Source organism: Brachycentrus maculatus, unplaced genomic scaffold, assembly GCF_059751285.1.
Source record: "Brachycentrus maculatus isolate JH-2025_06_01 unplaced genomic scaffold, ASM5975128v1 h1tg000048l, whole genome shotgun sequence".
In the NCBI taxonomy this organism is placed as follows: domain Eukaryota; kingdom Metazoa; phylum Arthropoda; class Insecta; order Trichoptera; family Brachycentridae; genus Brachycentrus; species Brachycentrus maculatus.
In genome coordinates, this window is record NW_028280802.1 from 1,346,374 (window position 1) to 1,372,316 (window position 25,943).

Here is a 25,943-nt window from a genome sequence, read left to right on the forward strand (position 1 = left end):
TCAAGAATATAAACATTTTACAATTTTCATAAAATGAACTCTTGATCATACCCTTTCCTTTATTTTGCCTTTGTTCCATATTTTATTTTGACCTCTAACATCCGTCGGCAACAAATTAAAAATATCCGTTAGGTAGTTTTTAAAAAAGTTTAGCAATTTTCCTCTTATGCCTATTGATTATAATATACTGACCAGTTTTGCGTGACATATAGTGTCGAATGCTTTAGTAAAATCTAAGTGCGTACGTACTAACAGGTAAGATGGGATATGAGTGCATATAATAACTCTGTTTGACTCCATGGCATCAACCATATTTAGTATTTTTAATTATTAGATTGATTAATTATTTCATTCGGAACTTGTAATGAGAACCAACACACCACTGGTTTGGATAATTACATACATATAACTTTTAAATGTCTATGATATTAAAACTCAAATAATACTCATAAATAATTAAGATACTTGTGAAAAATTATTTTATTCTTTTTTAAAATTTAGATTAACATTTCGTAGTCATACAGGAGAAAGTGACCAAGTGCATTTTTTTACAAAAACATGATCATTGACTATTTGATATCTTACTACCTTAATATTGCCCTGAAAAAATCCCAAATGATTTTAAGCTTGGAAGTATAACATATTGACTTGTTAAAAATGACTAACTGCATTCATGTTTATTTTCTTGCTAAGCAAAAGTGACTTAAATGGCACTCCTGAACATTTTACGTTTTGTTAGTTGGTCACTTTCTCCTGTACGACTACGATTTATTTTCTTATATTTTTAGGCGATAATATGATTGAAATGGTTGTTAATTGTAACGTTAGTTATATTGATATTTTACTCAGCAATGGTTGTAAACATGGCCATTCTTAGATATGGCTTTTATTGCACTCTGTAAGGGATTTAATTTCTAACCTCTAACAATATGCAAACAGGATATCATAGTCAAATTTGTAGGAATCAAATGAAAACTACAGGACAAGGATTATTTATAATAGCAGTTAAGTTTCAATGCTCACACTTTTACGACACTGACCGCTTGAGCTACTGTGATGATAAGGGAGCTTCTCGAATATATACAAATCTTAATAACACAAAATATTATTGAATTAGAGTAAATTCTATGAAAATTTTCTGAAAATTAAAATCTAAAGTAATTTTTTTTTAGTAAATGTTGAACAATTATAATTTTAAGAATAAACAGGCAGTTCGGTACATATATTTTCAAAACAAAATTAGCAGCCCTCAAGGTGTTAACCCGATGGTTGCCAGAGACGAGATATCTCGGCAAATGGCGGAGTGCCCGTATGGCCAGAGACGAGATATCTCGTCAGTACTTTTGATGACGTATTACTCCGCAGTTTTAACTCATATTGACAATCTGTCAAAAACGGAACATACATTGCCATCAGTTGAAGTTGTCACAAAATATTTTATAAAGTTTTTAAATACTTTTAAGTGATTTATCGGTATCACTTTCAGCTGACAGTTGACAGATGTCATTAGGGCTACCACTCAAACCACTTGAAATATTGATTATTTTAATCGATTGTTTTGAACGCCAGGGGTTTTTATTTTGCTCAATTTTTTTGTGTTTTTCTTATTATTTTAAAATATTCCATTGATAAATAATAGTTGTGTGTTAATATTAAATTTAATAAAAACTTGCGTGTGCGACTTAGTGTGACAACCCTGAAAATTTGAAACTGGTTTAACTTCAAGAATAAAACTCTAACAATCGATGCGGAATATAATATTTGGTAAGTAAATTATAATTCAATAAAAACAACAAAAAAAAAATCTTTAGACAACTTTTTTTTTTCAAAAAAATACTTGGCCTGTTGAGCACTGCAGCGTAATTTATTTGCGGCTATGAAAAGGTTAATGTGTAAAGATGTATTGTTGAAAAGTCAAACTTAATACATTTTTATAGAATGTGACCAATGGACTGTTAACATATACTTTGAGGTTAGATTTTAAATCCCTGGACCAGAAAATATAACGTATTGTCATTGCTGATTTGTTACTAACCCCCTCGAATATAATTTACTATTTGATTTAAGAATTGGTGGCAATGGATAAAATTACATTCCTAAGACGTAAGATTCCAACAAAAGCTCAGATTGAGTCTCATCTCTTTAGATGTAAGCGATAGCATTCTGTTTTTAGTTCCATTTCCATCCATTTATAGTTATATTGATTAAAAATTATATTTTGTTATCTATATCTGTAAGCTATTCTAATTCTCTAAAACACTTCTAAAAATATGACTGAATATTTTTTTTATAAGAGAGTGGTAATTAAAGACTGTTAGGAAGGGTTTTGGAATTAAAGAAGCTATGGAAAAAAATGACGAGGAAATGTTAACTCTTTTATAATAAAAAATATTTGTTTGTGATTTTTCTCTTACATATTTTTTTATTTGAAGTAGTCTATGTTATTATTTTGTCGAACTTCAATTGATATAATTTAACGAGAGAAAAAAATATTCTTTTCAAATGGTTGATTATTTTTCAAAAATATAAAATTATTATTCATTTATAAATATTGATTTATATTTAAATTTTTACATTTTACTCATTTTCTTTATTATTCTTATATTTAAAATATATGTCTATAAAATATGAAATAAACAAATAAAGAAAAACCAGTGTTTTATTTTGTATAATTTATTGATATCAAATATTTCATACATTGCTAAATGACTACATAGTATTCGTAGTAATAAATGCTATTCCCATCTAAAAAAAAAAACTAAAAAAAAAACTAAAAATCCTGGCATTGCCATCCCTAAAATCGTAACTAAAATAAAACGTAAAAATTGGTAACCAAAGGGTTTGTGAATAAATAGGTATTCTGGGGATGTGTAGGTACCTTGAATAATCTATGCTCGTTTTACTGTTTACATAGATTTTACGTTTATTTCCTCTATGCTGTGGTTTTTCGTCTGACACTGACAGTTGCCTCGACAGACCGAAATCCGATTCGATTATCAATCATACCATTATTAAATATAATATACAAATTTTTAGGATGCCGAGACTTAAAAGCGAAAAGGAGTAAGCGATTTTAAAGTATGAAAAGAGCTTTTTCAGGATATACTTGTTAGGAATGTCAATTTGTTATCGAAACATCGGCAGAAGTGATATTTGTCTACACCCGAGTAACTTCACTGCTAACTAAGATTCAATGAAATGTATAAACTCTTGCCTGTAGCGAGATAGCGAGTGTTTTTGCCTAGAATTTTCACTCATGAATCACATGAAATTATAGTAACTTTAAACATAAAGAGTAAATCCACTCACGAGTAGACCAAGGCTATAAAAAACTTAAAAAGTTGAAGTTCGAGTAGGGTCATGATAAGCGGTGCTGCATAAGCCGTAGCTAGATTTTAGAGTCACTTAGACGTTAGGTAACTAAAAAAGTGATATTTGTCTTGTATTTTGGACAATTTATAGTATTTTTTCGCAGCGGCACTTTACTTAACCTTTTAAATGCCGGTATGTAGGAGTGTAGCTGTGCTCAGCAGGCCGTGAATTTTTAATCAAAATAAATCATTTTTATAACTTAAAAACATTACACCTTGAAAAGATATTTAAATAACTTACCAAATTTATTCAATATGCGATTTATTTGCTTCCCTTTACTTAGATAAACATATTTTAATTTTTCTGAAAATGTCAGGGTTGTCACAACTTGTCACAAATAAATAATTGTCATAAATCAAAAAACTTCATTTTTCAGGAGAACTTTTTAGAGTTTAAAAATATAATACAATGTTTTACAAATAAATATCAAGCCACTTATTGAACTTTTTACTGTGCAACAGATCTTTGTAGGTAAAACCTGAAGGTTTTTTCTCCATTTTAAAAATATTTAGTATATTTAAAAAAAGAATTAAACAATACCTTTTCTTCAAAATGCAAAAACAACACTTTCTGCCCTGTAGCGGGTAAATATTAAGTTAAAAATATGCCTCTTTTGCTGGGATATAGTACATTTTCTAGGCGTTCCGAAAACATGCTCAACTGAAAATTTACGATTTTTGATTTATGACGTTCTTGAAAGGAGTGAGCGATATGTATGATACAGAGGCTCAAAGACAAGCGAGAAAACTCGCTATTTTTTTATGGCCGGCCTGCTGGGCACGGCCAAGAATTCGAGATATCTCGCTCTTGGCACAGAAGCGGTTAAGCGTTGTAATATGAAACTTTCCATTAGTTTTATTAACAACAATGTATGGGAGTGAAGCGTGGGAGGATGAACGCAGTCGGAATGCGATCTCTCAGTGCGGCGAGACCATGTATGGTTAGCGAGACCATACATCCCGTTTTTAGATATTCCGTCCCGTTGTCTCCAAGTAAAGTTTTGGGACGTTGAAATGTCCCGTTTTCAAAAAAAGAGCAACACTCGGCAAAAATTAAAAAAAAAGTGCAAAAAATACAAAAATGTATTCATGTAACTGTTCTGATCAATTATTTTGAGAAATAAAAAGACGTTGTTTTTTGATCCACTCACATTTTTACTAACCAACTAGTTTCGGCAACAACCTGTTGAACTGTTGGGTAATATATCCAAAATTAAACAAGGTTTATTGGATTGAATTCTACATTTATGTATATGTTAATACGTGACGCGTTTTGTCTTAGGACATTATCAAACACTCACCAATTAGAATAGTGTGTTTGATAATGTCCTAAGAAGACGAAACGCGTCACGTATTAACATATCGCTCATTCCTTTCAAGAACGTCGTAAATTAAAAATCGTCAATTTTCGGTTGTGCATGTTTTCGGAATGCCAAGAAAATGTACTATATCCCAGCAAAAGAAACAAATTTTTAACTTAATATTTACCCGCTACAGGGCAGAAAGTGTTGTTTTTGCATTTTGAAGAAAAGGCATTGTTTAGTTATTTTTTAAGATATACTTAATATTTTTCAAATGGAGAAAAAACCTTCAGGTTTTACCTAAAAAGATCTGTTACACAGTAAAAAGTTCAATAAGTGGCTTGATATTTATTTTTATTAAATTGTATTTTATTTTAAAACTTTAAAAATGTTCTCCTGAGAAATCAAGTTTTTTTATTTATGACGTTCTTGAAAGGAGTGAGCGATATACATAAATAAATGCAGATTTCAATTCCAATAAACCTTGTTTAATTTAGGATATATTACCCGACAATTCAATATGGAATTCTACCAACTGTCAGCAGTTAGAATAAACAACCTGTTGCCCTCTTCAGGGTTTAATTTATGACTATGTTTTGAAAAATTTCCAAATAAAATAAAAAATATTATGTTTGTTACGATAAGGGCCGCTAATAGGAAACTATGAAGAGGGGATCTGTATAGGTGGCTCAACAGACTAGTTCAATTGTCGGGTAATATATCCAAAATTAAACAAGGTTTATTGAATTTGTATTCTACATTTATTTATGTATATGTTAACCCATCCGCATATCAGTTTTTTTTCAAAAGATGTACATAAAGTATATAGATATGGTTTGTCAAACAATGAGGCGCTAATATTTTGCACCTGATAAAACGAGAACAAACATAGAAATAATCTTTAAATGCAGAATAAGGTACCGCGCACTAAACATTTAATGTTTAGTGCGCGGTGCAACAGCCGACCAATGACACCGCGCGCGTGGCTGCGGCGTCAACGGCGTTCAAATTCAACCGAGTTATAAAAATAAACTATCTCATAAAATTGTAACTTTTACTGTTTTACCAATAAATATGGTACATATAACTATTACGCATGTATTTCATCGTGTGTCTAGATCAGAAATGTGATAAATTAACATGAAAACTTGAAAAAATAACTCAATAAAACATTGCTCCCGGGATTAGTTGATATTTCAATCAAAAGGATAATTCTATCCTTACAGGGACATCTTTGGTCGAGTGTTGTCAATAAATTTGTATTAAAATTATAAGAAATAATGCATTACAAAAAGCTTTCTTTACTAATTTGTAGATATCACACGAAAGTATCTTTATAATATGAACTATCACGAATGGGGGCGCGGCTTAAACGGCGGCTGATTTGCAAATGTAAAAACATACCTACCGCCAACGGTTGGCGGCTGGTAGGCCGATGGGTTAATACGTGATGCGTTTCCTCTTATTAAGACATTATCAAGCACCCATGGAGTGTTTGATAATGTCTTAATAAGACGAATTAACACGTATTTCCATTTTCCATAAATTTTTGTCATTTCGAAATCCGAAATACTTTTTTGAAAGCCCAAAGATACATCATGTCATCATCGATACCGATATGTTTATATTTAGACCTGAAGATGGAAGCATAGCTTCCGAAACTAGTCTAGCTAACTAACTAGCTTTAGTTATAATAAAATAAACTGAAATGGTAAAAAACAAGTGTTTTTCTTTTACAACAGAACATCCATATTGTTCAGATATCCGTTTTCTTTTATATGAAAATGATAGATGCCTCATCTCCAGTTGATACATCTACAATATACATATATTGAAATATTACTAGTTGAAATATAAGGAGAGAAAAATCTCGTGGGGCTGATTTTGATTCCTGATACTTCCACGACGATTGAAGTGGTGATAAAAGTGTATTTTATTTTAAATTCAGAGTCCCTTTATCTGGGATTATGTTCTTCGAGTGACAAGTACTGGGGAAGACGGGAACCTCTGCATTACCTCACGGAAGAAGCGGGATTGCTTGGGCCAGATTGGACGATACCAAAATCCACTTTGGGGTTGGACGCCTTCAATAAACTTTGAATTCATCTAATGTATAGATAAAGTATAGTAAGTTAGCGGTATATTTTGCTGCGTCTCTTTTTGTTATATTGCATAGTCGCTATTTTCTTTTTCTCTTGTCTCTGTTATTGTCTTGTTCACTAAATACTGTTTATGTACTTCATAGAGGCTGATAAGATCTGATCATTTGAGAAATCCGCATCAGTAATCAGTGGCTGAACATATCTTCATTCTAAATCAGATTTACTCAAACCTGGGATACATCAGTCTGGTCATAAATGACCTACGTCTAGCACTGTATGCATCTAAAACGCAAGGCTTATCACCTAGTCTTCCCATAATTTAATTTTTCAATATCTGATGCAGTTTCCTACACATAGTGTGGATAAGGGACAAAGAAGAAAAACTAATTTTAGTAGAAAAAATCATACAATTAAGTTTTTAAATGTATTCAACATATTCCTTTATATATTTGTAAAAAAAAGAGGTACTTTATTATCAGGATATTTCCAATGTAGATAAAAAAAATTAAATGCTTATTTTAAAGAAGTTATTCTATGCAGATTATTTTTTTAATGAATGTCATAATCTATATATGACCAAGTTTGCGAAAAAGTTTATTTTGAATAATGCAGTGTTAAAATCTCTAATAAAAGCGATATGATACAACAAATGCTTGTTTTAGTACTACTTTTCATGTTTTTAATCAGAATAAATTAAAGCAAATTACTGTCTAATACCTGTTTCATTTTCACTCATAAACAACTTAAAGATATTTTAATATAATAACAGTTTTATTAAAATGTTTTTATATGAACATTTCCAATCTCTTTGTTAAGGTCTACACTATATGTATACAATTATCAAATCCTGTCACCAGCAGTCCGCAGGCGTATAAAAACACCCGTCCGAAATGTGGCGGAATTTCTAAAATAATATAAATTTTAAAAATAGCCTCCTATACAATTTTATTTATTTATTAAAAAAAAAAATGTATTTAATTTTATTTTTATTTTATACAATACTCCTGTTCAATGTCTACCAATAAAAAAACTAATGTAAGACCTTTTTTGATGTCTATAAGTTATTAATTGTTTTATAAGAAATAATAATTCATAAATTACGCATTGCTAATGGTTAAAGAGTTAACAGAATTTAAAAGTTCAAAAGTCTAGTTAAAAAAAATAAACAAAACAGAAGCAATAGAAATGTAAAAAACTTAACCGAATATAAAAAATGAAACAAGTCTTACTATAATAGCAATAAGAAATAATAATAAAATTGGTCATTAATAGAAGAAATCCAATAAAAAAAAGTTTCAAGTGGCAACTGGCGAGCTCAGTCGGGTCATTTCGATCTTATGTGTTGATACGACAAATGTGCCATCCGCGAACACTGCTCATTAAAAAGTATTCAGTTACTAACCCAAGGGTGCCCAGGCTTTTATGCACCGGAAGCAACTTTTCAATCTTAAGTTTTCTCGCTGTTAACTCCCAACAAGATTCTTAAAAGATTTATTTTTAAAAGTTAGGATATGTGCTCACTAAATAATTCAGTTTTGGTATTTTCATAACTTTTTTATAAACTATAATGATAAACTATAAATAGTTTATCTAATTTGTAGGTCTCCCTCAAATTGTGTTGTGTTTATCTGTCGTAAAAAAATCCCTTGCTTAAGGAAGCAAATACAGTAAAATCTATTTTTTTTATTGATTGGAATACATGTATATAAAAGCTATATTTGATGAGATATTTGACTTTATTTAAATCTTTTTGTCACTGCTATTTTAAAAACTGGCTGCAAGCAGTAATTGACCGGAGTAAATGGAAAAAAGGGGAAGGGGCCTATATCCAGGAGTGGAGGTTAGAGGGCCCATAAAGAAAAAAAAGAAGGGTTTGAAGGTGAAAAATATATTTGCTATCGTTCTTTCCTCACTATTCGTCTCACGTGTCCAAACCATCGCATCACATTTTAATAAATAATGATACAGTGGAACCTCTTATAACGAGCACTCTCTTAACGAGTAATTCGCATAGCGAGCAAAAAAAGCATAAAATTTGCTTCCTTAATGAGCGATGTTCCACATAACATGTAACAGAGGAAGGGGAAGTCCTTTTTTCACCACATTATCATTGTCAAATGTGATTTTGAAACAGTAACTGTAGAGTCTACAGTCAACGAGATTGTGTCATTAGCCAATATCATAGGACTTGCGGTAGATAACAACGATATTGAAGAGCTTGTTGTGAAAAAGTACAGCCAAGAGCTGACCATTGAAGAGCTTATGGAGTTGCATCGTGTTTCACGGCAAGAAATTATGGAGAATAGTTTGTTTATGGAGAAGGAAGAAGTAGCAGAGCAACAATCTTCCAGCACAATGAGAGAAATGCTAAAAGCATGGAAAACTGTTGCATCATACATTAAGAAGCATCAACCGGTGGCTATTCGTGCTACAAATTTATTCAATGATGATGCTGTGACACATTTTCGCCAAACTTTGAAGCGTCAGTAAAAACAAATGTCTTTAAACAGTTTCCTAGTTAAAAGGGATTAATTATTTGTCATAAATTCATGCTGTAATAAACGTTTTTTTTTCAAATCTATAATATATTTCAAGTTTTTAAACTCCTTAACAATTTAAAAATAATTTTATTTGAGTAAACGTAAAAAAAAAATAAAAAATGAATTTTCTTTCGGCCTGGAACGCATTATCGTATTTTACATTGATTTGTATGGGAAAATATGTTTCGCTTAACGAGTAAGATGCTGGAACGAATTAAACTTGTTATGAGAGGTTCCACTGTATAATAAAAAAGCATATCATATTATTAGAGAGATAATTGGATAAAAAAGTTGGTTGTTATAATTATTTTATCATATATTATGCCCAATGCTCACATATTCACGAGGTAACCATTGACAACGATTTATAAAAAAAAAGTATCCGAAAAACTTTACAACAAACCCCGATTTCTGGTTTTAATATACAATACAGTAACCTGTAGCCAGCTTCGTGCCGATAAGTACCCACATCAGAATGTCCAGGAGTACCAATCTTTAAGACCGGCCATTTCGATTTTATATATCTTCTAGCACCTTCTATTGCTTTTGAACGTTCCACAAGTTCGACAAGTTCGTGACAAGTTCCAACAAGTTCTACGATGGCATTCTCGCGAGTCTTGTGTTCCGGCGTTTGGACGCATCTGGACGCTTTAAAAATTGTGCATAAGTACAAAGTAATCATTGATGTAAAGAAACGATTCGATTACAACGAGACAAAGGTTATGCGAAAAATGTGCGCATGGTCATGTAAATGTGGTCTCAGAGCACGTGCAAACGTTAAAATAAAAGACAAATTGAGACATTATTCACTCTCGGATTGCGGAAAGTTACTATTCACTCTGTAGAAGTTCACGAATTGAGACATTATTCGCTCTCGGATCGGGGAAATTTACTATTCACTCTGCAATGTATTACCCATTTGGATCGTGCCGGTCTACAATACCCCGCCGGCCATTTTCAAAGCCCGCCATCATTTATCACCTGACGGAGATACTAAAGATGGGCGGCAACTTCGCCAGAGATATCAAGAAGTCCAGAATCACGCCCGCTCGCCTGCCTACGTGAGTACTCATTGCGGGAATAAATCTGGCTATCCTCCGGGAGGCGTGTGAAGGACCGATTCCCCAACAAAGGAATTTGTATGCCACACTCCAGGAACAGCGTTCGCAATGTATGCATAAGTGCTAATGGAAAGTCATTTAGAGACGTATAACACCCGTATGCGGGGTGTTTTCACACCAGCAGAAGCACTCTGCGTTCACCCCCCAGCCAGGCTGCCTACATCTGGCTACCGAGGTACTAGAAGTGGCCGGCAACATCGCCAGAGACAACAAGAAGACCATAATCACCTCTAGCTATCTGCGTCGATCGTAATAAATTATTAGGGGCTCCACAAGCTGCTCTCCTTGGCCATGCTCCAACTCACAAAGACCAAGAAGAATAAAGAATAATAGTTGGCTCCGCTTTTTCCCGTTCCCAGACTCAGCCGATCGACGTTTTACCCCAATAAAGGAATTTAAATGCCGCACTCCGGGAACAGCCTCTGCAATATATTTATAATTCGTAATGAACTGTCAATCAAAGACGTATAACACGTATGTACTTGCGGGGTGTTCCACTCTGCGTTCACCTCCCAGCTAACCTACCTAAATCGCCAGATTTAGGTAGCCATACCCAGAGACAACATGAAGACCAGGATCACCCCCAGCCTCCTGCAGATGGTCGTAATAAACTATTAAGGGCTCCGCATAACTTTGCGGGTCTCAACATCTTGGAATCATCAGCTTAGAAGACCAAGAAGAAAGCACAATGATAGTCGGTTTCGCTTTACCCCCTCCCCAGACTCAGCCATAAATAAAGGAATTTATATGCCGCACTCCGGGAACAGTCTTTGCAATTTATTTATAGGTCGTAATGAAATGTCAATTTAATTAGATGTATGTACTAGCGGAGTGCCTTCTCGCCAGTGGTAGCACTCCGCATTCACCTCCCAGCTCACCCACCTGTTGTGAGCACCCGTTGCTGGAATAAACCAATAACAATAGAAAACTCAACTTGTTTTGTTTACTTGAAAAAGAACCCCTCTCCGACTCCCGCTCACAATCCTAATTCATATGATCATTCCAATATTCAAATTTATTTCATCTTCAACCGGATTGTTTGGCTATAACCATTATAAGTACAAATTCAACCATATTTATAGAATTTGATTTTACACCTGAATCAATTGATAAAATATTATTCTATTGGTAAGATGAATGTAAGTATATTCTTTATATTATAATTTCTGCTTATGGGCAATTGCCACAAAATATTTTCACAGATATTCCTCGGACATTTAATGCCAACTCCAAAATACATACAATATTTTTAATACATATTATAAATATATCATTTACAGTTATTAATAAAGAACATAAAAAATAATATAGGCGCTCTTTTTTTTTAAAAATAATTTCTTATCTTCCATCTAATTATATAAATAATCTAATAAATTTATTTTTATCATAAAAAGGGATTATTCAACAATTTCAGAAAAACCCTAATATTTAGTAATGACACCCTTTGCTGCGATTACAACTTGCAAACGTCGGGGCTCACTTTCTATGCAGATTTTTGCATTGTGCCGGAGATAAGGGTTATCACGCCATACTCTGATAAAACTTTCTGCAAGTTGCCACTTGAAGGTGATGACTTCTTTAGCAATCTCCCGTTTCGTTTTCCCCAAAAGTTTTGTATGGGGTTCATATCCAGCAAATTGCCCGGGCAATTAAAAACACATACTCAACAGACATTTTTTTAGCCAGGAATGCGGTAACACTCCTGGCTTCATGACGCTGTACCGAGTTATGCATAAACACATACTCTTCATCACCAGGGAACCATTCTTGAGCCTCGGCTGCAGCTGACTTTTCAGTACTTGCTGGTACTGGTCTTGCCTTATGGTCCCTTCCATGATATAGAGGTGTCCCATACACATGGATGAGATCACGGACCGCAACATTATGCTAACAGGATGGACCGCAACATTATGAAGGCAGTCCGGGTGGAATTTTTCTCCTGGGCACCGTCGGACGAATGAAATTTTTCCCACCAAAATTTTAAATGTTGACTCGCCTATGAAGCAGACCTGTCAAGTATTACCATAATTGCAAAAATATATATTTTTTATATCTTCTTATTTTATTATCGGTTTATTCAATAGGTGGCTATGACAGTATAAGAACAAGTGTGTCCCGTCTCCTTTGTATCAATCTTATAAGGGTTGGATCTTAAAACATATACATTCCCTGCGTACATTGCCCCGCGGGCGCTTGGGGTCATATTTCAAGTGGCCAGAATTATTGCGCCGTAACATTCTTCCAACCTGGAACTGTGTTGGGTTCTCCCAACATTCCAGCTCCATGTACGGGAGCACAAACCACATCAGCTCTTCCTGTATCAGTATACAGGAGCACAAAATCACATCAGCTCTTCCTGTATCAGTGTACGGGAGCACAAACCACATCAGCTCTTCCTGTATCAGTATACGGGAGCACAAATTGCATCAGCTCTTCCTGTATCTATTTGGAAGCACAAACCACATCCGTTGCTCCTGTATCAGTATACGGAAGTACAAACCATTTCAGTTCTTCCTGTATCAGTCTATGGGAGCACAAAGTACAAGTCACCGGTTATCTGCAGACCACACACTGGACACACATTACATTACACCAATGTAATCACAATAAGCCACTGCTTATTCACAGACCACACACAGGACACGCATTACATTACACCAAAGTAATCACAATAAGCCACCGCTTATTCACAGAAATTACATTCCACCAATGTAATTACAATAATTCACTGCTCATTCAGTCCATACAGGGCACAAACATTACATTACACAAATGTAATTACAATAATCCACTGCTTATTCAGTCCACTCAGGGCACAAACATTACATTACATAAATGTAATTACAATAATCCACAGCTTATTCAGTCCATACAGGACTGACATTACATCACACCAATGTAATTACAATAAGCCACCGCTTACACAGTCCACACAGGACATAAACATTACATTACACCAATGTAATTACAATAATCCACTGCTTATTCAGTCCACACAGGACACAAACATTACATTACACAAATGTAATTACAATAATCCACCGCTTATTCAGTCCACACAGGACAAATGTTATCGCAATAAGGATACCACGCTAGTGATATCGTATACACCTTAGTACTTACTAGGATAAAACAAACTTGTTATATCCATTACACATCGTACTTAAAAGAACACCTTATACCCATTATGTTCATAATTTTACTGGCTTATGTTTGTACCTAAACTTCCCATATAGTATGTGAACTATTATCCACCAAATATATCCCAATAGCTGTTACACACCTTACACAGTAATCATTCTCAAGTTCTTATATAAAGTCCAACTCGGTAGATGAGTTAATAATCACTGTACTTGTACCCATACAGCTGCATCTACAGCACTAACTTTCCCATAGGTCTATCAAATCATCTCAATTTACTTAACTTCCATGGGTGTCTGACTCACTTAAGTCCTTTGGAGCTCCCTTACAAGGCATCAAAGCATCAACTACTACTATTGCACTGAATTTCTTATAACCACGAATATCTTTGATGCTTCTAATAGTATTGTAGTCAATATTAGCAAACTAGTAATCAAATAAGAGCCACCATACAATTGATCTCTCCTATGATTGATCCCTGATCCCTCCTTAGTAATATATTGCATTCCACAAAACAAGATCTACTTCCTTATACGTATACGTTGCCTTACGATGCTTATTATACTATGCCTTCCTACGCTCGGCCACTATCGGGTATCGGTAATAAGAACTCGTAATTAGGATGCAATCGGTTTATTCAACAGGTGGCTACGACAGTATAAGAACAAGTGTGTCTCGTCTGCTTTGTATCAATCTCATAAGGGTTGGATCTTAAAAAATATACATTCCCCGCGTACATTGCCCCGCGGGCGCTTGGGGTCACAGTTCAAGTTACCAGAATTATTGCGCCGTAACATACATGAAAATTCATGGAATTTCACAACTTGATTGGCCCGGAAATAGTCCTGATCTGAAAAAAATATCGAGAGTTTGTGGCATAAAATGGCAATTGAAAGAAATAAACGAAAGCCTTCGTCAAAGGAAAACCTTAACAATATCATTAAAAAATTGTGGTTTGAATTTTTTTCCCAAGACTACATACAAAATTTGGCAAAATCCATGCCAAAACATATTGAAACATTAATAAAAAAGGAGGAACAACAAAGTAGGTACTGATTTTGTTGGTTTTTGATAATTGTTAGTGTTATGTACCTATGTAATTTTATTTGAAATAAATATGTGGTTTTTTGAATTATAAGAGCAATTCTTCATTTTAGTGCGAAAAAAATTTAAATCTACAAATAAAGTTTAAAATTATGAAAAAAATATATTTTGGCCACTAAATTGGCACTTTATTTGTATATCATCTTTAAACAGTGTTGCATAATAATTTGAACTAAAAAGCTATCAAGAAATCACAACAAAAAAATACAATGTAAAAAAAACTGATAATTTCTGACTGGAAAGATTTGGCTGCTCTCTACTGTATATATCGCTCACTCCTTTCAAGAACGTCATAAATAAAAAAACTTGATTTTTCAGGAGAAAATAAATATTAAGCCACTTATTGAACTTTTTACTGTGCAACAGATCTTTTTAGGTTAAACCTGAAGGTTTTTTCTCCATTTGAAATAACTAGTATATTTCAAAAAATCAACACCTTCTCTTCAAAATGCAAAAACAACACTTTCTGCCCTGTAGCGGGTAAATATTAAGTTAAAAATATGCCGCTTTTCCTGGGATATAGTACATTTTTTGGGCATTCCGAAAACATGGACAACTGAAAATTGACGATTTTTGATATATGACGTTGTCGAAAGGAGTGAGCGATGTGTCAAATTTGTGAATGGGAGACTAGAAGGAGGATGGCCGAGAAATACTTGGCACAATCTAGTGAATCAGAAGCTAAAATATGTTTGTAAATGCATCTGGTATTTGTAAATGACTGGACAAACAAGAGAGAAGTTCCATCCTCTGCCTAGCCTTGCAAAGAAACAGCGTGATAATAATAGTAAAAATAAACTATTCAAGTTATCAAAAAAAAAATCTCACTTGGGGCCTTTTAGAACCGTTTATGACGGTAAAGAAAGATGAGGCAGATCTGCGGATTGACAGTCGCAATCGTAGTTTGTGATCACAATCCGAATGATCATTATCCAGTTTCATTGTAAATCCTTCAGTTGGACTTAAATTGTTGTAAGTATGATTTAAAACATTTATTTCATAATATACATAATTACAATAATGCGCCCTCACTGAGAATATATTAGGATATATTAGATTCATATACATAATAAATAAAAATATATTTAAAGTATACAGGCGGACCTCAACTTTCGCACGTGATTGGTTCCTGAAAATGTGAGCGAAATTCAAATGTTCGAAAGTAGAGGGATGTAAAAAAATAATAAAAAAACACCAAAAATTGTACCTTATAATTTGTATTTATCAAAAATTAGTATATATTGAGTAAAAATTATATTTTCTTAATAAACTTGTCACGAGTTAATTGTATTTTACTATTTTTTCTATTCTTCGTAGAGTTCTGTAACATGAAGTACTATTATGGATCGCCCTACGCACTTGAGATACGCGTTCTCCATCGGGATCACATTCTTCCAGAATATTTGAAAATGTCTCGATATGCGTAAAAGCTTCGTTCATACTTTTTATTGTTAAGGTCTAAATGATTTCTTCGGGTTCTTCTTTCTCACTTTCCATTTTGTATATAATTTTCATTCTCTTTTTAGTCCATTAGAATTCATTAGTAAGGGGTCAGAATGAAATTCAATCATCTCATTAAAAACTTTACTGTTAACATTCAGGTTTACTTCGTTCATTAGGTGAACTATTTCAAGTGTAATGGTTTCTGGAGTTTCATCAGAATTTATGAATCACCCATCATTTGTGGGCATAGTTATTTCCATAATCTTTCATTGTTGACTCTTTTATTTCAGCCCTCAAATATTGTTGATTCCGTTCCACATGTTATAATTCAGTACGTACATAACACTTTTCACAGTACGGACCCTGTTTAACACGCATTTCATAGTGTGGAAGGGAAACAACTGCACGGAAACAAAACATTTTTGCATTATTTCCCAAAGAGTTTTTTTTTAAATGTGCGAAAAAGCGAATTGTGCGAAAGTCGAATGTGCGAAAGATGAGGTCCGTCAGATGATGTCTGTACGTCTGGACTTTAGGACATCTGTGCATGTCTGAACATATCTGAACATGTCTGAACATGTCTGAACATGTCTGTACGTCTGGACTTATTTTTACGATACAAGAACGATTTTAAACCAACAAATTCAATTACGTCAAATGTTATCTGGGTTCAATGAACATGAATGATTTATTTTATGTTGGTAACTTGACAACTGCAAGTAGTCCAAAATTGTATTTTTAAAACATTATGCGTATTTTTATTTAGAATCTACTCGTATTTACTATAAAATAAAAGCGTCTATGATGATTTAAGGATATTTATGTTGTACCGTATGTATTTTGGACGCTGCTTTAATGCCATATTTCCGTTTTTTGCGGTTGCAATTCCCAAAATAAATTGGTGCTGCAATCGGAATACAATTTATTATTCTAGTTGTAAACTCATGAACAGATGGTGCAATATTCAACTTTGGCAAAACGAATTTCAAAAGTTTTCAGTACGTGACACACACACACACATATAATATGTCTATATATATATAAATATCTCTATAAGTCTATGCGGTTTTTTGGTACATTTTTAACCAATTTAGAGACTGCATACTTGGATCAAGGATAGCTAGTTGTAGTTGATATAGATTACCCGATACAAGACCCTGTTTCGAGTTATCGCGATTTTAGTGCTAGGCGCCAATTTCAACGTGTAGAGATTAATCCTTAATACACCAGTATTTCTGGAGAGCTTTCAATAAGAACACACTACACAGGTATCAATTGTCTAGTGAAGTTAAGAAACAATATATTGGGTCATATAAAAAGTCTGCGGATTTTTGGTACGTTTTTCAAGAAAAAATCAATCAAATTTCTATGCGTTAATTCATGTGGTAACCAAACATTGAACTTCTTTTTGTAGCCTGCTCTTCTCAAATGATTTCAAACAAAAAATCATATGGTTAATGTTTAGTTCTTTCGCTATTTCCTGATAGTTTTCTTAACAGTCTTGCTCCAAGAGTTTCAAATTTTCAACGACTTTTTCAGTAACTGGCCGACCAGAGAGGGGTCTGTCTTTGACATCGAAATTTTTGGAACGGAATCAAACAAACAATTGCTGGTCCATCTGGATTCACTCACAGCATTCTCATTATACACTTCACAAAAAAAATTGTTTTTACCATTTTATAGCAAAAAAGCATCGCATAGCGTACTTATTCAGATATTTCACTCATTTTCAAATCAATATAACTTTTTATAAAAGCAACAAATTAGAAAATGATGGTAACAAAAAATGTAGACTAAAACATCACCTTTAAAACACGTATTGATTTGAAACAACACCATCTGGTGGCAAAAAACCGCAGGGACTTTTTATATCACCTATTATACATATAGGGCACAAACTGCATTGTAGTCAACATGTCATTCCACAAAATTAATACCGAATCAATAATTTTTTAATGCATTTATTCATTTAATCACTCTTACCTGTGTAAATAGATTTTGTGAATGTTAAATATAAATAAGATTATCGCAAAGAATAAAAGAATATATTAAAAAAACAATGTTCTGTAATAAAATAATTTACAATTTATTTCAATGTATTCCGGAGCGTTAAATTGTGGTGTATTTTTATTCCTCCTTGCCATCTAGTCGTACTTCATAAGCCTTTCTTTGAAGTTCTTAATGCATATAACATTCATGAGTTGCAAATTGAAATTCTGGACACGAACTCAATACAATGGGAAGATGGTGTGATTTCGACTGCAGAACGTAGATAATAATATTTTCAATCGGTTCCGTGAAACGTATTGACTTGTGAAAAGTGGAGAGGTTTCTTCGGAGAATTCTGAAACGTAAATTCTTTAAAACTTCGTGAATAAAATTGTCTAGAATCTTTTTCAAAATATTTCATAGTTCTAGGAAAGTCTTGACCAAAAATATATCGTAAAATAATTGTAAAAATACAGATGATGGGTATTGGATTTTCAATTCAAGTCAATGAAAAAGTCTTAAGTATGTTTGAAGCGTCAATTTCAAAAACGATTTACTAAAAAAACGTTCACAGAATAGAAAATTTTCATTTATTTATTCGGCTAAAAAAATATTCAAACAAAATAAAAAAAAAGTTTTTGAACGGCGGTCACTTTGGTTATGTCCGTCCATTTTAAATTAAAGTTTTACTTGGTTAATACCACTATTTGTTACAATCATACGGTTTTTGAAAATGATGCGAAATGTCTCTATAAAGTTCTAGTGATTCAAGAACAATGTATCGAAATTGATTCACATATATAAAACTTCCAAGGATTTGAGTAGTGTGGTTGTCAATCATGGGTAGAATTGCTGAACGTTACACGTGTGCAAAGTGATCACTTAAACCAGCCTATGATGGTCGTAAGCTCCGTAAATGCCCAGACTTCCATATTCTTCTTCATCTTTGATGAGATGTCAAAAATAATATGAGAAATAAAGAGTAGCAGATTGAATGATTCAATTATTGTCACACTGTTTACTGATGAAACTGTTAATTGATATGCGCAAGGAAGGAGGATGATATGATAGACAGTTGGGGTTCTAATAAAGTGTAAAGGGAATACTTTAACCAGCCTATGATAATCGTAAGCCCCGTAAATGCCCAGACTTCCATATTCTTCTTCATCTTTGATGAGATGTCAAAAAATAATATGAATTTTTGTTCATTTCTTATTAGTTTTCAGCTAAGCCATTATTAACTAAAAAGGATTTTCGCTCAAAGACCTCGAGCGAGGTTTGCGAAAGGACGTAAATCAAAAGTTAATGGGAAAAGATATATCTCAATTATGAAATATTTCCTGTGCTCTGTGCTTGTCCCTTACTCTGCGAGAAGAGAGTAAAGAAGATACACTCCAGTCTAGAATAAAATAACAACTAAATGATTTTTCAACTCCAAAATGCAATACTAAGCAATTTCAACAAAACTTCAAATATTTGGGAATTGAATAATTCAATAAACTGCCTAAAAAAATAGAAGATATAAAAATTTTTAAGAAAAAAATTAATGCCCATTACATATAAATCTCGAAAATATATATATAAAAATGACTATTATACCATTAATTATATAAAACATTAAACAATGAGTGTAAGTCCCTCTCCAAGCACAAGAGCTCAGTCTCTTTTTTGGAGAGGTACAGCGAATCTAAAGTTTGCCATATTTATAAATGTCTAGAAAATGTATAATATTGTAATTAAAAATGTAACTATATTAAATAAATAAAAAAAAAAAACTTCGAAGTTTTTTTCCATGTGAATTTTATTTGACCAGTAAAAGGGTTTCGTAGTCACCGACATCATCAGACTGGTGTGAGGCTAGACAAAATTCTATGTTATATACACAACAAGGCAGGAGCTGATAATATATATTTTTTTCTTACAAAATGAATTTAAATTGAATGAGTTAAAATGTTGTATATAAATTATCTGGTCAAATTATAAGCTTTAATAATAAAAATGAAAATGACATTTTCTGTCGTTTCTCATGTATGTGATTATAATCCAGGATTCGGACCTCACATACTAATAAAAGAGTTTCTGCTAAAAAATATCTTCTTTTCATCTCACCAATAAATGTCTCTAGTAAAGTTCTAGTGATTCAAGAACAATATTTCAAAATTGGTTCATATATGAAGAACTTACAAGAATTTGAGTAGTGTAATCAATAATGGGTAGAATTGGTGAATGTTACACGTGTGTAAAGTGATCACTTAAACTATCCTATGACGGTCGTCAGCCTCGTAAATTCCCAGACTTCCATATTATTCTTCATCTTTGATGAGATGTAATAAAATAATGAGAGTTAAAATATTCTATTTGAATAATAATTACATCTTAGTTGTGGAAAAGGTTTAAGGCATGATTTAATAAAATTTTATATTGGAAATGGATTTTGCATGTGAATTTAAATAAAATATAGTTATATCTGGAAACGTTGGTTGTCGACCTCTTCTACTGCGCATTAGTGGAAGTCCTGCATTCTCTAAAACGTAAAAAAAATCGGCAGTGGTTTCTTCTAGGGGGTAGAAAAGCATTATTACTATGCTGTTAGTAACTACTTGGAGCCTGTCCAATAAACGACTTGACAAGTGATAAGTTGCTAGTCTTAAATTAACAAACGTCGGGATTTTGAGCTGCCGGAATTTTGATAGGTCTTAATTGTGATGGGTGGGAATTTCAACGTGAATATACGTTTCTAAATACACGTAACGGTAACCTTCAGTAAAGGGTTTCTATTATATAATATACCCTTCTATCGATGGTTTTACAATATATCATTTTTAGATTTGGAATTAACTTATTTTTTTGACATCTCATCAAAGAAGAAGAAGAATATGGAAGTCGGGGCTGACGACCGTCATAGGTTGGTTTAAGTGATCACTTTACACACGTGTAACATTCAACCAATTCTACCCATTATTGACAACCACACTACTCAAATTCTTGGAAGCTCTATATGTATGAACCAATTTAGAAACCTTCTTCTTGAATCACTAGAAAAAAATAATATGAAAATAACTCCTGTAATTGGAGATAATCCAGATTTTGTGAACAAGTATTTGGACACACTCAAAATGTTGGAATTAACTTAATGGAATGACATGTTGATGATCAAAAATTTATTTACAATATTTTGAGTGTGTCCAAATACTTGTTCACAAAATCTGGATTATCTCCAATTACATGAGTTAACTTCTTTAATTGGAGACAATCCAGATTTTGTGAACAACTATTTGGACACATTCAAAATGTTGTACATAAATTATCTGGCCAAATTATAAGCTTAAATAATAAAAATTAAAATGACATTTTCTGGCGTTTCTCATGTGTGTGATTATAATCCAGGATTCGGACCTCACATACTAATAAAAGAGTTTCTGCTTAGTAAAAAGATTTTTTTCATCTCACCAATAGATGTCTCTAGTGAAATTCTAGGGATTCACCTATTCAATAAGGTTTCGAAATTGGTTCATATATATAGAACTTCCAAGAATTTGAGTAGTATGGTTGTCGATAATGTGTAGAATTGGTGAATGTTAGACGTGTTTAAAGTGATCACTTAAACCACCCTATGACGATCGTCAGCCCCGTAAATGGTCAGACTTCCATATTCTTCTTCACCTTTGATGAGATGTCAAAAAACAATATAAAAAATTTAGACCATTAACCCTAGTTATTACAAATATTTCCCCATCCACGAAAGATTATTTGCCCGTAGGTTTTTATAATCGATGTGATTTTTGTGTCCGCCTCCGTGGTGTAATTGGTTAGCGTGTTGAAATATTGTGCCTGAGGTCCAGGGTTCGTTCTCAGGGGGGGGGGATGAAAATAAATATTACTGAATTTACACTCAAATATTTATTTAATAGTTCTCTGGACTGGTCTTTGAAGCGCAGGAGTGATCATCTTGCCTTCATGTAAAATAACGATCAAGATATCACTGCGTCAGTACGATATAGTACCCTACGCATCATTGGGTGCCAATAAGGGTTAGAAGAAGTTTTTGTGATCACCTGTCGATGAAAACATGTCTCAAAACAGATCACCTGTCGATGAAAACAGTGTCGGGTTGTGGTGCCGTTGTTAGTGTCGCGGACTCTTAAGTCAAAGTTTCTCGGTTCGAACCCACATAACCACAATTTGATACCTATTTCTAATTATGAGCCGCTCACAGAAATAGTATGAAATTGAAATATTTGTGTAAATAATAAAAACACAAATATTTATCTTTTAAAAAAAAATAATAACATCTGTAGTTTTAGAAACAAGTCGTGTGAAATAAAACTCAATTAGCAGTTTAATACAAGTGTTCTATTTGTAATTATCAAAAGTTTGGAAAATGTGATGAAATCATCGCGCATCCTACATGATCCTCTATTTTCCTGCGAGGATCAATATTGATGAAATAAAAAGATGTAATTTACATTTTAAGATGAAATATTCTCTTACGTACATCGTCTTAAAATATTCAATTATAATTTCATAACGATTTAAATACAAACATGTCTTTAGTCAGTGGCTATAAATTCACAGAATTTAAAGGCAGTAAAGTGGATTATTTATTTAGTCAATTATGCTGAACGGGAAAACTTTTAGTACAATTTGCTGTAGCGAATAGGAATCCGAATCGATGTACACTGTGTCAAGAAACTCATAGTTGTAAAATGAACATATTAATTTTTAATTAAAGTTTTACTCAGTTAGTACAAATTGTGATATTTACTAAGTAAAACTTAAATTCAAATGGTATATATAGATTTTACCACAAAGTGATGCCGAATCAATTAATGAAAACGAAAATATTATCTTAATTTATATTATTTTTTGACATCTCAACAAGGATGAAGAAGAATATGGAAATCTGGGCATTTACGGGGCTTACGATTGTCATAGGCTGGTTTTGTGATCACTTTACACAGATCATTCTTGAAACTTCTAGATATATTGATCACACCCAGTGCTTGACTACACTAGAGTCGTCTATGGTGGGATTAGGGAACCTTTTATTGAGCAGAATAATCCAGATTTGTGAACAATTATTTGGACAATCTCAAAATGTTGTAGATATTAATATAGTTACGATTTTTCAAATTCATTATTAAATATTTATTATTGTTATTTCGTTTGTAAATAAAAATAAGACTTGCCGTGATTGTAAAGTTATAAAAAAAAACAATTAAAGGAACTCTTTCGAATTGATGAACATTATTCAGAAAACTTTATATTAATTTTGATTAATTTGATGTAAGTCTTGGCGTTTTCTGATACCGTGTTCATCGAACGCGATGTAGAAATATCAAAATAATATTAAAATTTGCAAAGCACGATGCAGCTGTGTAAACAGAAGTGGCCAGGTGCTTATGTTGCAGTTACAAATTACAACTTTCGAGTAAAATATTTTAAGCTTCGCAAATATTTGCGGTACTGGAAGGGAAGCTTATGTTTGAAGAAAACTTACAGCGTATGTTTACATAAATATATATATATATATATATATATATATATATATATATATATATATATATATATATATATATATATATATATATATATATATATATGTATATATATATATATATTTATATATATATGTATTTATATATATAAATATATATATATATATATATATATATATATATATATATATATATATATATATATATATATATATATATATATATATATATATATATATATATATATATATATATATATATATATATATATATATATATATATATATATATATATATATCTATATATATATATAAATATAAATATATATAAATATATATAAATATAAATATATATATAAATATATATATATATATATATATATATATATATATATATATATATATATATATATATATATATATATATATATATATATATATATATATATATATATATATATATATATAAATATATATATAAATATATAAATATATATATATTTAAATATATATATATATATATATATATATATATATATATATATATATATATAAATATATATATATATATATATATATATATATATATATATATATATATATATATATATATATATATATAGTTGGAAAGTTTTGGTGCATTTTTGCGTAAAGCGTTCGACGATAAACTACAGAAGTTCTACACCAATGTAATTATGAAGCTACCCGAAAAATGGCAAAAGGTCACAGAAAATAATGGTCAATATTTACTTGATTAAAATTGATTTTCAATGAGTAAAATTTTTGTACAAAAATGTACTCAAGAACCGTGATTTTTCAAATATAAAAAAAATAAAAAATACTTATTATAAAGTGAAACATCACATGCTCAAAACTATGAAAAATCAGACAGCCGTTGTGACAACTAGGAAACTAGTTCGATTTCCGCATGTCGCGAAATTAAAAAAAAATCAAATTGAAAAAGGATTCAAAACCCTTTGCTTTGTGCAGACAAACCTTCGAAATAAGGGCTTCATTTTTAAGAATAAGTACGCTGTGAAACATTATTTTTTTTTACGATAAGTGTAATTAATTCATACTGATCCTGAATAACAAAATGGCTAGGGGATCAGTCAGACCCGTCAAATACCAGTCCAGGACGACTTATTCAAGTTGAACTTTTAGGGCGCTTGTGGACTTCAGGAATTTTATCGTCCGGCAGTCCGGTTAGCATGATAAAACGGATGATTGGCTTGTGTTTGTGGCCGTTTTTCTTCGGATCGGTGCGTGATCAAGGTGCGCGTAAATTATATCACGCTGAACTGTCGTAGTCACTTAAAAAAAAAAACAACAACAACAAGACTGCCGGACGGTAAAATTCCGTGTAGTGCGCAAGCGCTCTTAGGCAGAGAACAAAGCATAGTCCTTTGACCCGTAGAAACAGAATAAAATAATACAAGGTGCTAGTTTTATTAACTTATCAAGCGTTGATATATAGCGCATAGCTGTCTGGGCATTTACAGGGCTTCGACCGCCATAGGCTGGTTCGAGTGAGCACTTTGACACGTGTAACATTTACCAATTCTACCCATGATTGACAACTACACTACTCAAATTCTTAAAACGTCTAGATATATTGATCAAACTCGCACTTCTTTTTCATCTATGTTGAGATTAATTGAAAATAATGCAATAAATTAACTCCTAATTGAAAAATATCCAGATTTGTGATCAAGTATTTGGACACACTCAAAATGTTGTAATTTATTTCATCTGTTTATTTCAAAGCTATTTATCAACTAAAGAAATATTAAACGTATGCAGTACAGCCCTGATATATCGGACTGAAAGCGATCGAAGGGGTGACTTAAGGGGTGAGTCTGAAATTCAGTTTAATAAAAAAATTAAAAACATAAAATTTAGTATCGTAAGTTATTTATCCTGATTAAACTCATGTTCAAACGTTTAAGCAATAAAGATTATTGTACAAGAGGTATACATTGAGAAAACATACTTAAATTGTAATTCATTTGCTAGAATACGTATATGGTACTTGTAAAATTGGTTTGTTCAAATTTTATAAGTCGTCTAAAACCAAAGTCGTCTAAAACCTTTAAATTGAAATCATTATGTGTCAAGTTTATAAAAAAATAAATAAAATCAAATATAAAACAAATTTCCTAATTTATTTTAACTACATACATACAGTTGGTAAAAATACATTTTAAAATTTTGGGTAGCATATTTAAAATAAAACAAGGTTATTGAATTGAATTCTACTTTTATTTACATACATATATATGATAACATATGACGCGTGATATACAGAAAGATAAATAGAGTGTTTGATAATA

General features: G+C 32.1%; 1 long non-coding RNA gene across 3 annotated transcripts; it reads left to right on the plus strand.

The window, feature by feature from the left end:
* Positions 1-2,877: 2,877 nt before the first annotated feature.
* LOC148312240 (uncharacterized) lies at positions 2,878-7,488 on the plus strand. Of its 3 annotated transcripts, none has more exons than XR_015839274.1 (3): positions 2,878-3,063; positions 6,621-6,799; positions 6,918-7,488. It is a non-coding gene; the product is annotated as an uncharacterized LOC148312240 (long non-coding RNA). The 3 variants fall into 3 exon arrangements; XR_015839273.1 differs by having other exon boundaries at positions 2,880-3,078; XR_015839275.1 differs by lacking the exon at positions 2,878-3,063 and adding an exon at positions 4,697-5,385.
* Positions 7,489-25,943: the final 18,455 nt, after the last annotated feature.